The 13532-nt window shown below is 45.4% G+C and overlaps 1 long non-coding RNA gene across 4 annotated transcripts in view; it reads left to right on the forward strand.

The window, feature by feature from the left end:
- LOC115092045 overlaps nt 1-13532 on the forward strand; it is a 298722-nt gene that overhangs the window by 92070 nt on the left and 193120 nt on the right. The window contains exon 6 of one of the 4 annotated variants that reach the window (XR_003856891.1): nt 12087-12530. The exons of the other annotated variants lie outside the window; for them this stretch is intronic. This is a non-coding gene — a long non-coding RNA (uncharacterized LOC115092045). Of the gene's footprint in view, nt 1-12086; nt 12531-13532 lie in introns of those variants that run through there. 4 annotated transcript variants of the gene reach the window in all.

Consider the following 13532-nt stretch of genomic DNA (forward strand, 5'->3'; position numbering starts at 1 on the left):
AAAATATGTTACCGTTCTTTGTTGGCACATGTTTAATTTGTAATCTATACCAATTATATTTTTTCTTATTGTGCCTTTCTGTAAACTGTTGTGATGGTGAATTAACGATGGTATAGAAGAGTTTTTAAATAAATAAATAAATATGATACCCTTTTATAAACGTAATATCTGTAAAATAATATTTTCAGTGTATTTTGATATTGGTTGATAAGAGTTTTGAGATTAGTTATTAGTGCTCCCTAGTTATTTAATCAGTGATAACATTATTACAGTATAGTCCTCTTCTGAGTGTTTTACAAATCAGATGGTTTACTTTCATACAAGAAGGGAGTTATGGTCTTTACCTGTCATTTCAAATCCTGCTTAGACCAGCATTTATAACTATACAAGGGGGAGGCACAGAAGGGTTTTTTGTTTTTGTTTTTGGTTTTTTTTTTTAGTACTCCAAATGTGGCCATGTCAAAAATAATCTAATTCTATTAATTTTGAATGTGCCCATGTCTTTGAGATATGCAAGAAGCATGGTAATGATCTCACTAGTTATTACTGTGGTATGACCAAATATGAACCAACTTTCTCTAAGCTACATTGCTCACACACACACACACTTTCTCTCTATCTGCTCCCTCTCTCCAGGGATGACAGCAGAATTGCTTACCTATAACAGGTGTTTTCATAGGACAGCAGGATGTTAGCCCTCATACATGAGTGATATCATCAGATGGAGCACCAACACGGAAAACTAGTATCAAAGTTTCTAGAACTTTGACTTGCCACACTGTGCATGCCCAGCGTGCCCTATACCACGCGTCCATGTGGGGTCCCTCTTCAGTTTTATAAGATAGAATTAGACATAAATAAAAAAATAAGAGAAACCAACTCTGCAGGCGGGCGGGTTTCATGAGGACTAATATCCTGCTATTCTCGGAGAACACCTATTATAGGGAATCAATTCTGTTGCCATCCTGCTTGTCCTCTGCTTTCTCCGAGGACAAACAGGATGGTAGTCCTCACACATGGGTGAATCCCTAACTACAGGCTGCCTCCAACATAAAAGGGGCCCAACAAACACCTGGTGCCAACGGGCACAACAACAATAGTGTTGTTGGAAACAAGAAGGGAAGACAGTCTGAACCCAAACAATGGGTCATAGGCAGGAGAGAGTTGGATTCTACACCTCAAACAGATTCCAAAGGACAGATTGGCCAAACCTACTATTGTGCAGCCATCCCTATCCAAGCAATAGTGAGATGAGAATGTGTGGAGAGAACTTCACATTGCAGCTTTGCAGATCTCCTTCATGGGAACTGCTCGTAAGAGGGCCACTGATGCTGCAATGACTTGGAAAGAATGAGCCTTGACCTGAACATAACAGAAGAAGATGCAATTTGGTAGCCAATTTGATAGTCTGTTGGCAACAGCAATGCCCAACATATTTCTATCAAAAGAAAAAAAAGATTGGGTGGATTGTCTATGGGCTTCTCTCCACTCCAGAAAGAAGGTTAAGGCTTGCTTACAGTCCAAACTGTGCAGGGTGTTTTTTTTACCTTTGTGTGAATGGGGCCCTAGGAAAGATTGTTGGCAGGATGATGGACTGGTTAAGATGCAAGTCAGCCACCACCCTAGGCAGGAACTTAAGGTTCATAAAGAAGACCACCCTGTCATGATATAACTTAGTGTAAGATGGATAAGTCACTAAGGCCTGGAGCTCGCTGACACCAAAAATATGACCTTCCAGGTCAGGTACTTCAGGTCACAGATGCACAGTGGCTCAAAAGGAACTTTCATCAGCTGAACTTACACCATGTTGAGATCCCAAGACACAGTGGGAGGCCTTAAGGGAGGTGTCAATTGAATCAGGCCCCGCTTGAAACATAAAACTATAGGCTGTACAGAGATGGGCGTACTATGTACACCATATTGGAATGCACCAATTGCACTCAGATGAACTCTAATAGAGTTGGTTTTCAAGCTAGTTTCTGATAGGTGTAGAAGGTAATCAAACAGTTTTTGTGTGGGTCAGGAGAACAGGTCTAGGGCCTTCTGCTCACACCACACAGAAAACTTCCTCCAGTTCAGTCCATAGAACTTTCTAGAGGAAAGCTTTCTAGAAGCCACCAGGACCCAAGACCCATCTTCTGAAAGATCGAGTGGTTGCAAAACTAACCTCTTAATATCCAGACTGTGAGCAACAGGGCCTGGATGTTGGGATGTCGCAATCTGCCTCGATTTTGCGTGATGAGATCTAGGGAAGTCCCCAGACTGATTGGCCTCCAAGTGGACAACTGTGGAAACCAGACCTGTCTTGGCCAATAAAGGGCTATGAGGATCATAGTCCCTTTGCTTTGTCCTTGCAAAGCTTTAAGAGAGTCTTCACTGCTAAGGAAATTGGAGGACACGCATTCAGAAGACCTTTGCACCAATGCCGGCCGAGGGCATTTGAGACTGGTTTGCCATCTGTCCTGTTCAGGGAGCAGAATCGAAGTACCTTTCTGTTGCAAGAGGATGCAAGGAGATCCACGTCCGGGCTCCCCCAGAGGTGGACTATCCGATCTGCAAGCCCCTGGTCCAGAGACCACTCGTGGGGTCTGAAGTTACGACTCAGTCTGTCTGCTAACACGTTCTCTTTCTGGCCAGGTACATAGCCCTGAGCACCATCCCATGGGACAGGGCCCATGACCAGATCTGAACTGCTTCCTGACACAGTAAGTACTACCCCAAACCTCCTTGCTTGTTGACATACCATATCACCACTCGGTTTTCAGTTTGAATCAGGACAACTTTGTTGACAAGCTGGTCTCTGAAAGCCCATAGTGCATACCTGATTGCCCAGAGCACCAGGAAATTGATTTGGCAACAGAATTCCTGGGCAGAACAGAGACTCTGGATGCTCAGCCCATCTACACGAGCTCCCCAGCCCAGGGTGGATGCATCTGTGGTTAGGACAATTTGAGTATGAGGACCTTGGAAAGAAATCCTCTGTTCCACATTTGAAAGTACTTGCCACCAGGACAAGGAGACCCAGAGGGGCAAGGTGACTTGAATGTAATCTTGGAGGCCTAATGCCACTGTGAATGTAATCCTGTGTGGCCTGATGCCACTGTGACCTCAGGGTCCATTGGGCTTTGCACATGTACAATTGTGCCAAGGGAGTGACGTGAACAGTTGTGGCCATGTGGCCTAACAAACTCAACATGTGCCAGGCTGACACCTGCTGGCTCTGCTGAATCTCTGCCGCAGTGGTCATCAGGGTGATGACTCTTTGACAAGGCAGGAAGGTCTTGGCCTGAGCCATGTCTAGCAGGGTTTCTATGTAGTCCAATTGAAGTGACAGGCTGAGTTGGGACTTCGGGTAGTTAATGACGAACCCTAGTGACTCCAACACCTGGATGGTCAAGCACATGAACTTGACAGCCCCTGCCTGAGATCTTTCAGATAAGGGAAAACATGCACCCCAGCCTGCAGAGGTGCGCCACCACCATGGTCAGGCATTTTGTAAGACCTGTGGTTCTGACACGAGCCCAAATGGCAACATTTGAAACTGGAAGTATTTTCCCACCACGAATAAGAGATTTATTTTATTTACTTTTTTTTTTTTTTTTTTAAATACACCAACATTCAATCTGAGATATCACATCAGTTTACATTCAGGTACTGTAGGTATTTCCCTATACTATCTAAGTTTGTACCTGAGGCAATGGAGGGTAAATGAACTTGCCCAAGGTCACAAGGAGCAACAGCAGGAGTCAAACCCTGGTCTCTCGGTTCATAGCCCACTGCTCTAACCACTAGGCTATAGGAAGATCTCAATGTGTGTGTATGCTTCCTTCAGATTGAGGGAGCACAGCCAGTCCCCTTTTTGTAAAAGGAGGATCAAGGTACCCAGGGAAACAATCTTGAACTTTTCCTTTCTCAAGAGAGCCAAGCCGTGCCTCCTGTTTTATTTGGAATAAGGAAATACGTGGAGTAAAATGCCTGCCCTCTTTGCCCTCATGGAACAGGCTTGACTGCTCTGGCCATTAAGAAGAAGGAGAACTCCGTTAGTAGCACCTCCTGATGCACTACTGGCCCCCAAAATGGGCTCAGAGGGCAATTTGGTGGGGCACCCAACAGATTCAATCGTTATCCTTGACGGATGATAGAAAGAACCCACAGGTCTGAGGTTATACTGGGCCACTGATTTGTCAAGAGCCTGCTCTTGACCGGCGGATCCATTGCCCTGGGTACAGGTAACTGGATTACGCTCCCTACAACCCAGTCAAAACCCTGTCCCTGGAGTTGACTGAGGCACGGCTGGCTTTGGGAGCTCTCTGCTACCTGGGATGGTTGCAGGAGCCCTGACGTTGCTGACAGGAGTGAGGAAGCAGAAGATAGTACGTCCTCTGGTGAAAGAAAGACTTCTTCTGCCCCAATCTTGCTGACCTCCTAGCAGAGGAGGACAGGTCCAGAGTGCTGGCGGAGAGTTGTTGGAGGTTTTCATGGTGGTCCTGGAGCTGGGCCACTGCATCCCTCACCCTATCTTCAAAGAGATTCTCCCCAGTACATGACACGTGAGTGAATCTTTCCTGTACCTCTGGTCAGATATGAGGCCCACAGCCATTCCATTCTGCGGACACCGATTCCCACTGCAGAGACCCTTGATGCTGTTTCAAAATCATTGTAGGTCACTCGGATCTTGTGTTTTCCATACTCCAGGTCTTTATGTACTAGCAACATGAGAGTATCCTGCTGCTGCTAAGGCAACTGCTTGGCCACCTCCTGCACCTGTTTCAGATGTCCCACATGTTTTAGCTCATGTAGAGCTGGTAGGGAGCTATGCGGACAATGAGCATGGCTCCCTGAAAAACCTTTCTCCCAAGAGCATCCATCGTTCTGTGATCCTTCCCTGGGGGAGCCGAGAAATGGGTCAGAGACCACTTGGCTCTCTTGAGAGCGGATTCGACTACCACCAATTGGTGGGGAAGCTGTCGCTTATCAAACCCGGGAGCCTTTTGGATGAGGTAAAGTCCATCAGCCTTCTTATTCATGGGAGGCACCATGAGGGGGTGTTCCCACATCCTCAGCAGTAACTCCTTAAGGATGTTGTGTACTGGGACCACCATGTCCTCCTTAGGAGGTTTCACAAACTGGAGGGTTTTAATCATTTTGTGCCTGGCATCCTCCTCTGTCAGCAACTGAAAAGGGATGGCCTCCACCATCGCCCACAGCAAAAATGCGAAGGTTAGGTCTTCAGGTGGAGGCCTCCTTCGCTCCTCTAGAGGAGAAAGATCTGAGGGGAGACCCTCAGAGCCATCGATGGACTCTGTAGTGTCATCTCCCAGGGGTCATGGGGGCCCTCATCCTCACTGACATCAACAGGGGATGGGGCCCTGGGTGCTTGGCCTTCATCCAGAGGTGCAGGCACTGGTGGGGCTGGACAGGGGACTGCAGGCCTCGATGTCTCAGCCGGCCTAGGCAGAGCTTCCTTCTCTGAGGAATCGCCATGTCCATTGTATCAGTAGGGGGAGGTTATGGTGCTCCAACAGGCACTGACACCAGTCCAGGAACTGACACCAGCTGGGTCGGTAGCGCACTGATGAGTGCATGGAGATTCTCCAACAGTGGCTCCAAGACGGACGGTGCTGACTCTGGTGCCATCACTGCCACAGGACCGATGTCCCGAATTGCACACTCGACTGTCAGCTGTACTCGCTTCTCAAGCTCCTCCTCAAACATTGCCAATGCCAACACCGACTGGGAGGGAGGAGGGGTGACTAGATCCTCCTTGGAACTGAGAGGAGGATCGGTGATTGGGATCTGAACCAGTGGAGACTGTCATGGACCCCCAGCACCGATGAAGGACTGGCACTCCTCACCGTGGGGTCACTTCAGGGGCATCACAGCATGAGTTGGGGCATCCCTGTGCCCGTCAGTGTGCATCAACAGAGACCGATGCTAATGTTTCTTCGGCTTCCCTCAATGCTCAACACAGTCTTTCCCCGGTGCCGAGGCCGATGACGAGGAATCCAACATCCTCTGCCTGGAGGAGCCCGATGATAGTTGGTCTCCAGTGCCCCTATCAGCTGACGGCACTGAAGGAACCAACGGTCCTGCCGATGTCAATGGCTTGGTGTTCATTGGTGCAGCTCCATGGTCCTTTGATGCCAATGGCTCAGTCTTCTTCAATCCGAAGAGGGGATCCATCTTGTTGAGATGAAGACGACGTCCTTTTGGGGTCATCTGAGCACATTTGTGACAACCCTGGATGTCATGCGAAGCCCCCCAAGCAGTGGACACATTCATCATGAGGACCAGTGATGGATATGGTCCTCAGGTACTGAGGGCATTGCTTAAACCTGGACACTGCCATGATGTGCTGAAATACATGGGAAGCAAGATCAAAATCAATGGCAACAGGCATTGATGGCTGGTGGGCACCGAAGCACTGCTGCTGCGGGGAATCGACTGAGAAAGAAAAGTTGCCAATAAACATCGAAAACCTTTACTAGGAACACTACAGGGAGGACTGACAGGGACCTGGTGTTGAATGCAGGTGAGAAGAAAATTGCATTAAATAAAAATGTTGAAAAATTTCCAAAAGGAGCCAAAAAGACCAAAAGTGAGCTCACAAACCACTATGTTATAGCTCCACAGAAAAAGAAAGACCGAAGAAGGACACCGCGTGGATGCGTGGTATAAGGTGTGCTGGGCATGCTTAGTGTGGCAAGTCAAAGTTCTATAAACTTTTACATAAGTTTTCCATGTTGGGGCTCCATCTGATGATGTGTGAGGATTACTTGTCCTCGGAGAATCAAGCGATCCCCAAGCCTGATCCCAGTATTCTTCCTCCTCCTTTAGAACTGACCCCAACACTGTCTCTCGGGCAATTGGGGCTCAAAAAAGGAATCTCACTCAGTTCAGAACAGCCCTCAGCTTCCTGCTGCAGCCCCTCCCCTCCCAGACTCTGAGTATGGAAAGGAAGGGATGGGATGAGGCTGAGGTCATGATAGACAAAGCAGAGAAGAAAAGAGTCACTTTGCTCCTAATCTAGCCCCTCCACTCTTATTGTGTATGTAACAAAACTGGAGGTGTTGAGGTTGGAATGGACAGAGCAGAACAGAGAAGAGCCACTCTGCTCTCTAATCCAGTCCCTCCCCTCCTGTTCTTTCTCCTTCCTCCTAGACAGCTAGCAGGGAACAGGAAGGGAGGAGGGTTTGCATGTGGATATTTTCCAGGTGTCTCCGGAAACCCAGAGATTTCATTGAAATCCCCAAGACTCAAGGTCAAATCCCAAATATGCTGATGGTACACGGATAGCAATTAACTAAGCAGGGAGGCAATATTCTCGGCCTCTTTGTTAGCAATGTGGACCCTTGGACTAGGGCGAGGGTTGGAACCACCACCGAGGGACGGCCCTCAAGTGTTCTCATCACCGGAGGGCGGTATTGGTGAGGAAGACCCAGCAGGAACGTAACCTATACCAGCCCTCGTTCCCCTCAGGTTGAGCCCTTGGGTGCCGGCAGGACTTAGGTGTGGGTCTCCTCGGTGAAGCGGAGTCTAGGAACAGGCTGAGACGGCGTCGGGGGAGCGGATCAAGGCTGTCGGGATTCCCAACACTCTTTCCTGAAGTGATCTACACTTCCAATTCCCTCCACAGACTGACAGGCACTTATTGTAACCCCCTACATTCCTCATTCCACCTACTTAATAGACACCTAATCTCCAGTCCCTAAAAGGAACCTAACATATCTATCCTCCATCTTTAGTCTCCTCCCAACATGGCTTCTTACCTTACCGGGAGGTAGCAGGAGGAAGAGAGCAGTCTAACTCCATCCTGCTGCCTTGTTAGTTCACTTTAAAATAGTTTTGCCACCTTGCACTTTGAACTGCATGTTTATTGGGTGCTTTCCAGGTAGGTGGGATTGGGGAAGATTGGCAATACGGTCCCATATTGCCAATGGCGCCGGCGCTACCTTTGCCCTCACTATGTCATACGGGCGACCGTCGCCCGTATGACATAGTGAGGCGCCATTTTGAAGTTTGGCAATACGGCCCGCGTGCAGGAGGTCGCTCCCGGACCCCCGCTGGACTTTTGGCAAGTCTTGTGGGGGTCAGGAGGCCCCCCCCCAAGCTGGCCAAAAGTCCCTGGGGGTCCAGCGGGGGTCCGGGGGCGATCTCCTGCACATGTGACGTCGGGAGCCAGGAACCAAAATGGCGCTGGCGCTACCTTTGCCCTGTCACATGATAAGGGCAAAGGGCCACCGGCGCCATTTCTCAACGCAGCCATGGCCAGAGAGAAAGGGAGATCACGCCAGGAGCCCCCCACTGGACCCCAGGTAATTTAAAACATTTTGGGGGGGTTCGGGAGGGTGGGGGATTTGTTTTAAAGGTTCGGGGTGGGTTTTAGGGTTTTTTTGGTGTGCCGGTTTTCCCGCGTCCTATTTAACAATACAATACAAATGCCCCGACGATAAATCGGGGGCATTTGTATTGTATTGTGCACTCAAACGATTTTGGACGATTTTAAAATTATCTTGACGATAATTTTAATCGTTCAAAAACGATTCACATCCCTACTCACTAATGATACCCGGGCATAGACCCACTAATGACTTGTGATCAATCGGGTGCTGTCTCCTTGATAAGTCTTCAATACGTTTAATCTGACTTTCAGAGTACCACCAGAAAACCTTTGTGGTGGCTGGTCCCTAGCTCTGGAATTTATTACCTGAGCTGAGTTTTTCCACTTTTAAGAAGCAGCTGAAGACATTCCTTTTAAAGAAAGCCTTTGGATTCTAACTTAGTGTCATTATGAGCTCACTGGTATTTTCTGCCCTAATCGAGTGTTGCAGCAGAGTGAGAATTGATGTCGGAACTTAGCTTTAGCTGGTTTGTCAGAGTTTGGATTATTTCATATACAATATTATAATTCAGGTCATTTCATAGACATTGTAACATTACTTGCAGTAGGTCAGTTGTCACCTATCATGGTATATATATTCCCAATAGTATTATATATTTTCACATAAGCAGCTCTGTAAGCAGTACAAGGGTATGTGTAGCCGGAAGAGGCTGCTTCCTCTCCCTTCCCTTCCTTCTCTGAGGGATACTGGCTGTGTTACAGAAACTTATCACTTATTACCTCATATGCGATCCGAAAAGTCTAAGAAAGGACACCTGTTTGTCTCAGAATCAGATTGCTTTATTTTCAGACATTTCAAGCTTAGCAGTTAGAATAAGATAGACAACACATGCCTCTTACGTCCTTAACACAGCACAGGCTTATATTGAGTAAAGCTCAGCATCATTAGTGAATTTAATGTATGAGAGGCCTTGACTTGCTTAGGGTATATTAAGAAACATATGGAGGAAGAGGTTTCATGATCGGAGAGCATCAACCTGGTGCAGCAGTAAAGGATCCTGTAGCAAGGATCTGTTCTCCAGGTGGTGCAATGTCCTCTTGCACTGAGGATGTGTCTCCCAGGGCTACTGCCCATGAGGGAAGGGTTAGGTTGGTCTTCATAGTTAGTGATTCGATTATTAGGAATGTAGACAGCTGGGTGGCGGGTGGGCGTGAGGATCGCCTGGTAACATGCCTAACTGGTGCGAAAGTGGCAGACCTCACGCGTCACCTAGATAGGATTTTAGACAGTGCTGGCGAGGAGCCAGCTGTCATGGTACATGTGTGCATCAACAACATAGAAAAATGTGGGTGGGAGGTTCTGGAAGCCAAATTTAGGCTCTTAGGTAGAAAGCTGAAATCCAGAACCTCCAGGGTAGCATTCTCTGAAATGCTCCCTGTTCCATGCGCAGGTCACCAGAGGCAGGCAGAGCTCCGGAGTCTCAATACTTGGATGAGACGATGGTGCAAGGAAGAGGGATTCAGTTTTGTAAGGAACTGGGAAACCTTTTGGAGAAGGGGGGAGTCTTTTCCAAAGGGATAGAATCCACCTTAACCAGGGTGGAACCAGGCTGCTGGCATTAACCTTTAAAAAGGAGATAGAGCAGCTTTTAAACTAGAACAAAGGGGAAAGCCGACAGTTGCTCAGCAGTGCACGGTTCGCAGGGAGGTATCTTCAAAGGATATTAATGACACATTAGAATTAGGGCATCCCAACAGTGAGGTTCCAATAATAAGAAAAGTAGTCCAAGTACCTGTAATTACAAACTCACCCGAGCTAAAAGATTCCAATTTATCCCTATCAATTAAAAAGCAGAATGAAAATACGAACAAAAAACACACTTTCAAATGTTTGAATGCTAATGCCAGAAATCTAAGAAGCTAGATGGGAAAATTAAAATGTATAGCAGTGAATGATGACATAGACTTAATTGGCATTTCAGAAACATGGTGGAAGGAGGATAACCAATGGGACAGTGCTATACCAGGGTACAAATTATATCGCAATGACAGAGAGGAGCATCTGGGAGGTGGGGTGGTGCTTTATGTCCGGGATGGCATAGAGTCCCATAACGATCCTGCATAAGACTAAATGCACAATTGAATCTTTATGGGTAGAAATCCCTTGTGTGTTGGGGAAGAGTATAGTGATAGGAGTATACTACCGTCCACCTGGCAAAGATGGTGAGACAGACAGTGAAATGCTAAGAAAAATTAGGGAAGCTAACCAAATTGGTAGTGCAGTAATAATAGGAGATTTCAATTACCCCAATATTGACTGGGTAAATGTAATATCAGGACACGTAGAGAAATAAAGTTCCTGGATGGGATAAATGACAGTTTTATGGAGCAACTGGTTCAGGAATCGAAGAGAGAGGGAGCAGTTTTAGATCTAATGTTTCGTGGAGCACAGGATTTGCTGAGAGAGGTAACGGTGGTGGGGCCGCTTGGCACTAGTGATCATAATATGATCAAATTTGAATTAATGACTGGAAGGGAGACAGTAAGTAAATCCATGGCTCTAGTGCTAAATTTTCAAAAGGGAAACTTTGATAAAATGAGAAAAATAGAAAAAAAACTGAAAGGAGCAGCTACAAATGTAAAAAGTGCAAGAGGCGTGGACATTGTTAAAAAATACCATCCTAGAAGTACAGTCCAGATGTATTCCACACATTAAGAAAGGTGGAAGGAAGGCAAAACAACTAACAGCATGGTTAAAAGGTGAGCTGAAAGAGGCTATTTTAGCCAAAAGATCTTCATTCAAAAATTGGAAGAAGGATCCAACAGAAGAAAATAGGATAAAGCATAAGCATTGGCAAGTTAAATATAAGACATTGATAAGTCAGGCTAAGAGAGAATTTGAAAAGAAGTTGGCCGTAGAGGGAAAAACTCACAGTAAAAACTTAAAAAAATATATCTAAAGCAGAAAGCCTGCGAGGGAGTCAGTTGAACTGATGATGATTGAGGGGGTTAAAGGGGCACTTAGAGAAGATAAGGCCATAGTGGAAAAATTAAATGATTTCTTTGCTTCGGTGTTTTCTGAACAGGATGTTGGGGAGATACCAATTCCAGAGAAGGTTTTAATTGGTAATGATTCAGATGAACTGAACTAAATCACAGGGAACCTAGAAGATGTGGTAGGCCTGATTGACAAACTGAAGAGTAGTAAATCACCTGGACCAGATGGTATACCCCCAGGGTTCTGAAGGAGCTCAAAATGAAATTTCAGATCTATTAGTTAAAATTTGTAACCTATCATTAAAATCATCCATTGTTCCTGAAGACTGGAGGGTGGCTAATGTGACCCCAATATTTAAAAAGGGCTCCAGGGGCGATCCAGGAAACTACAGACCAGTTAGCCTGACTTCAGTGCCAGGAAAAATAGTGTAAAGTGTTCTAAAGATCAAAATCACAGAACATATAGAAAGACATGGTTTAATGGAACAAAGTCAGCATGGCTTTACCCAAGGCAAGTCTTGGGTAAAGACTTTATCCACAAGAGAACGTTCCTTCTCTATAGCGGGTATCAACATGTGGAACAATATGCCATTGGACTTACGTCTTGAGTCCTGCCACTAAACCTTCAAACAAAACCTTAAAACATGGTTGTTTGAACAAGCGTTCTATCAATGATCAATAAATAACCTGAGAATCAGTTTTTCTGTATAATTGCTCAATTTCACCAGGTTCTTCTTCTGTTTTTCAGCTCACAGATCTACACTGTTTCCTATTCTGCACTACGTACTTCTTTACTCCACTCGCCTGTTGCTCTCTGCCTATCTCTCTTCTCCCCCTTCTCACCCCCTTCCTTATGCGAATCTGTGAATTCAACCTGAACCAAACGTTAGAATCCGGCTCTTTAATAGTCATTAGATAAGCTACGCTGCTTAGAAACTTGCATCTGGTGATTGTATATACTGGAGCTTTATATTGGTCTCTTGTATCAGTTATTTATATAAAACTTGATAATTTAACTGTTTATGTAATGTATTAACTGTTATATGTAAAATTTGTTGCTACATTTTGTTTTTCTGTATAACATGTTATATGTAAAGCCTGTTGCTAAGTTACTGTTCACTGTGAACAGAGGTGATGTAAATCTATACGTACCGCGGTATATAAGAATCTATAAATAAATAAATAAATAAGTCTTGCCTCACAAATCTGCTTCTCTTTTTTGAAGGGATTAATAAACATGTAGATAAGGGTGAACTGGTGGATTTAGTGTATTTCGATTTCAGAAGGCATTTGACAAAGTTCCTCATGAGAGGCTTCTAAGAAAAGTAAAAAGTAATGGGATAGGTGGAGATGTCCTTTCATGGATTACAAACCAGTTAAAAGACAGGAAACAGAGAGTAGGATTAAATGGACAATTTTCTCAGTGGAAAAGAGTATACAATGGATTGCCTCAAGGATCTGTTCTGAGTCCCTTGCTTTTCAATATATTTATAAATGATCTGGAAAGGAATACGACGAGTGAGGTAATCAAATTTGCAGATGATACAAAATTATTCAGAGTAGTTAAATCACAAGCAGATTGTGATAAATTGCAGGAGGATCTTGTGAGACCGGAAAATTGGGCATCCAAATGGCAAATGAAATTTAATGTGGATAAGTGCAAGGTGATGCATATAGGGAAAAATAACCCATGCTGTAGTTACATGATGTTAGGTTCCATATTAGGAGCTACCAAACAGGAAAGAGGCGTCATAGTGGATAATACATTGAAATAGTCAGCTCAGTGTGCTGCAGCAGTCAAAAAAGCAAACAGATTGTTAGGAATTATTAGGAAGGGAATGGTGAATATAACGGAGGATGTCATAATGCCTCTGTATTTCTCCATGGTGAGACCGCACCTTGAATACTGTGTACAAAGCTGGTAGCTGCAGATATAGTTGCGATGGTGAAGGTACAGAGAAGGGTGACCAAAATGATAAAGGGGATGGAACAACTCCCCTATGAGGGAAGACTAAAAAGGTTAGGGCTGTTCAGCTTGGAGAAGAGACAGCTGAGGGGGGATATGATAGCAGTCTTTAAAATCATGAGAGGACTAGAATGGGTAAATGTGAATCAGTTATTTATTCTATCGGATAATAGAAGGACTAGGTTGCACTCCATGAAGTTAGCATGTAGACGTTTAAAACTAATCAGA

This window comes from Rhinatrema bivittatum, chromosome 5, assembly GCF_901001135.1.
Source record: "Rhinatrema bivittatum chromosome 5, aRhiBiv1.1, whole genome shotgun sequence".
In the NCBI taxonomy this organism is placed as follows: Eukaryota; Metazoa; Chordata; class Amphibia; order Gymnophiona; family Rhinatrematidae; genus Rhinatrema; species Rhinatrema bivittatum.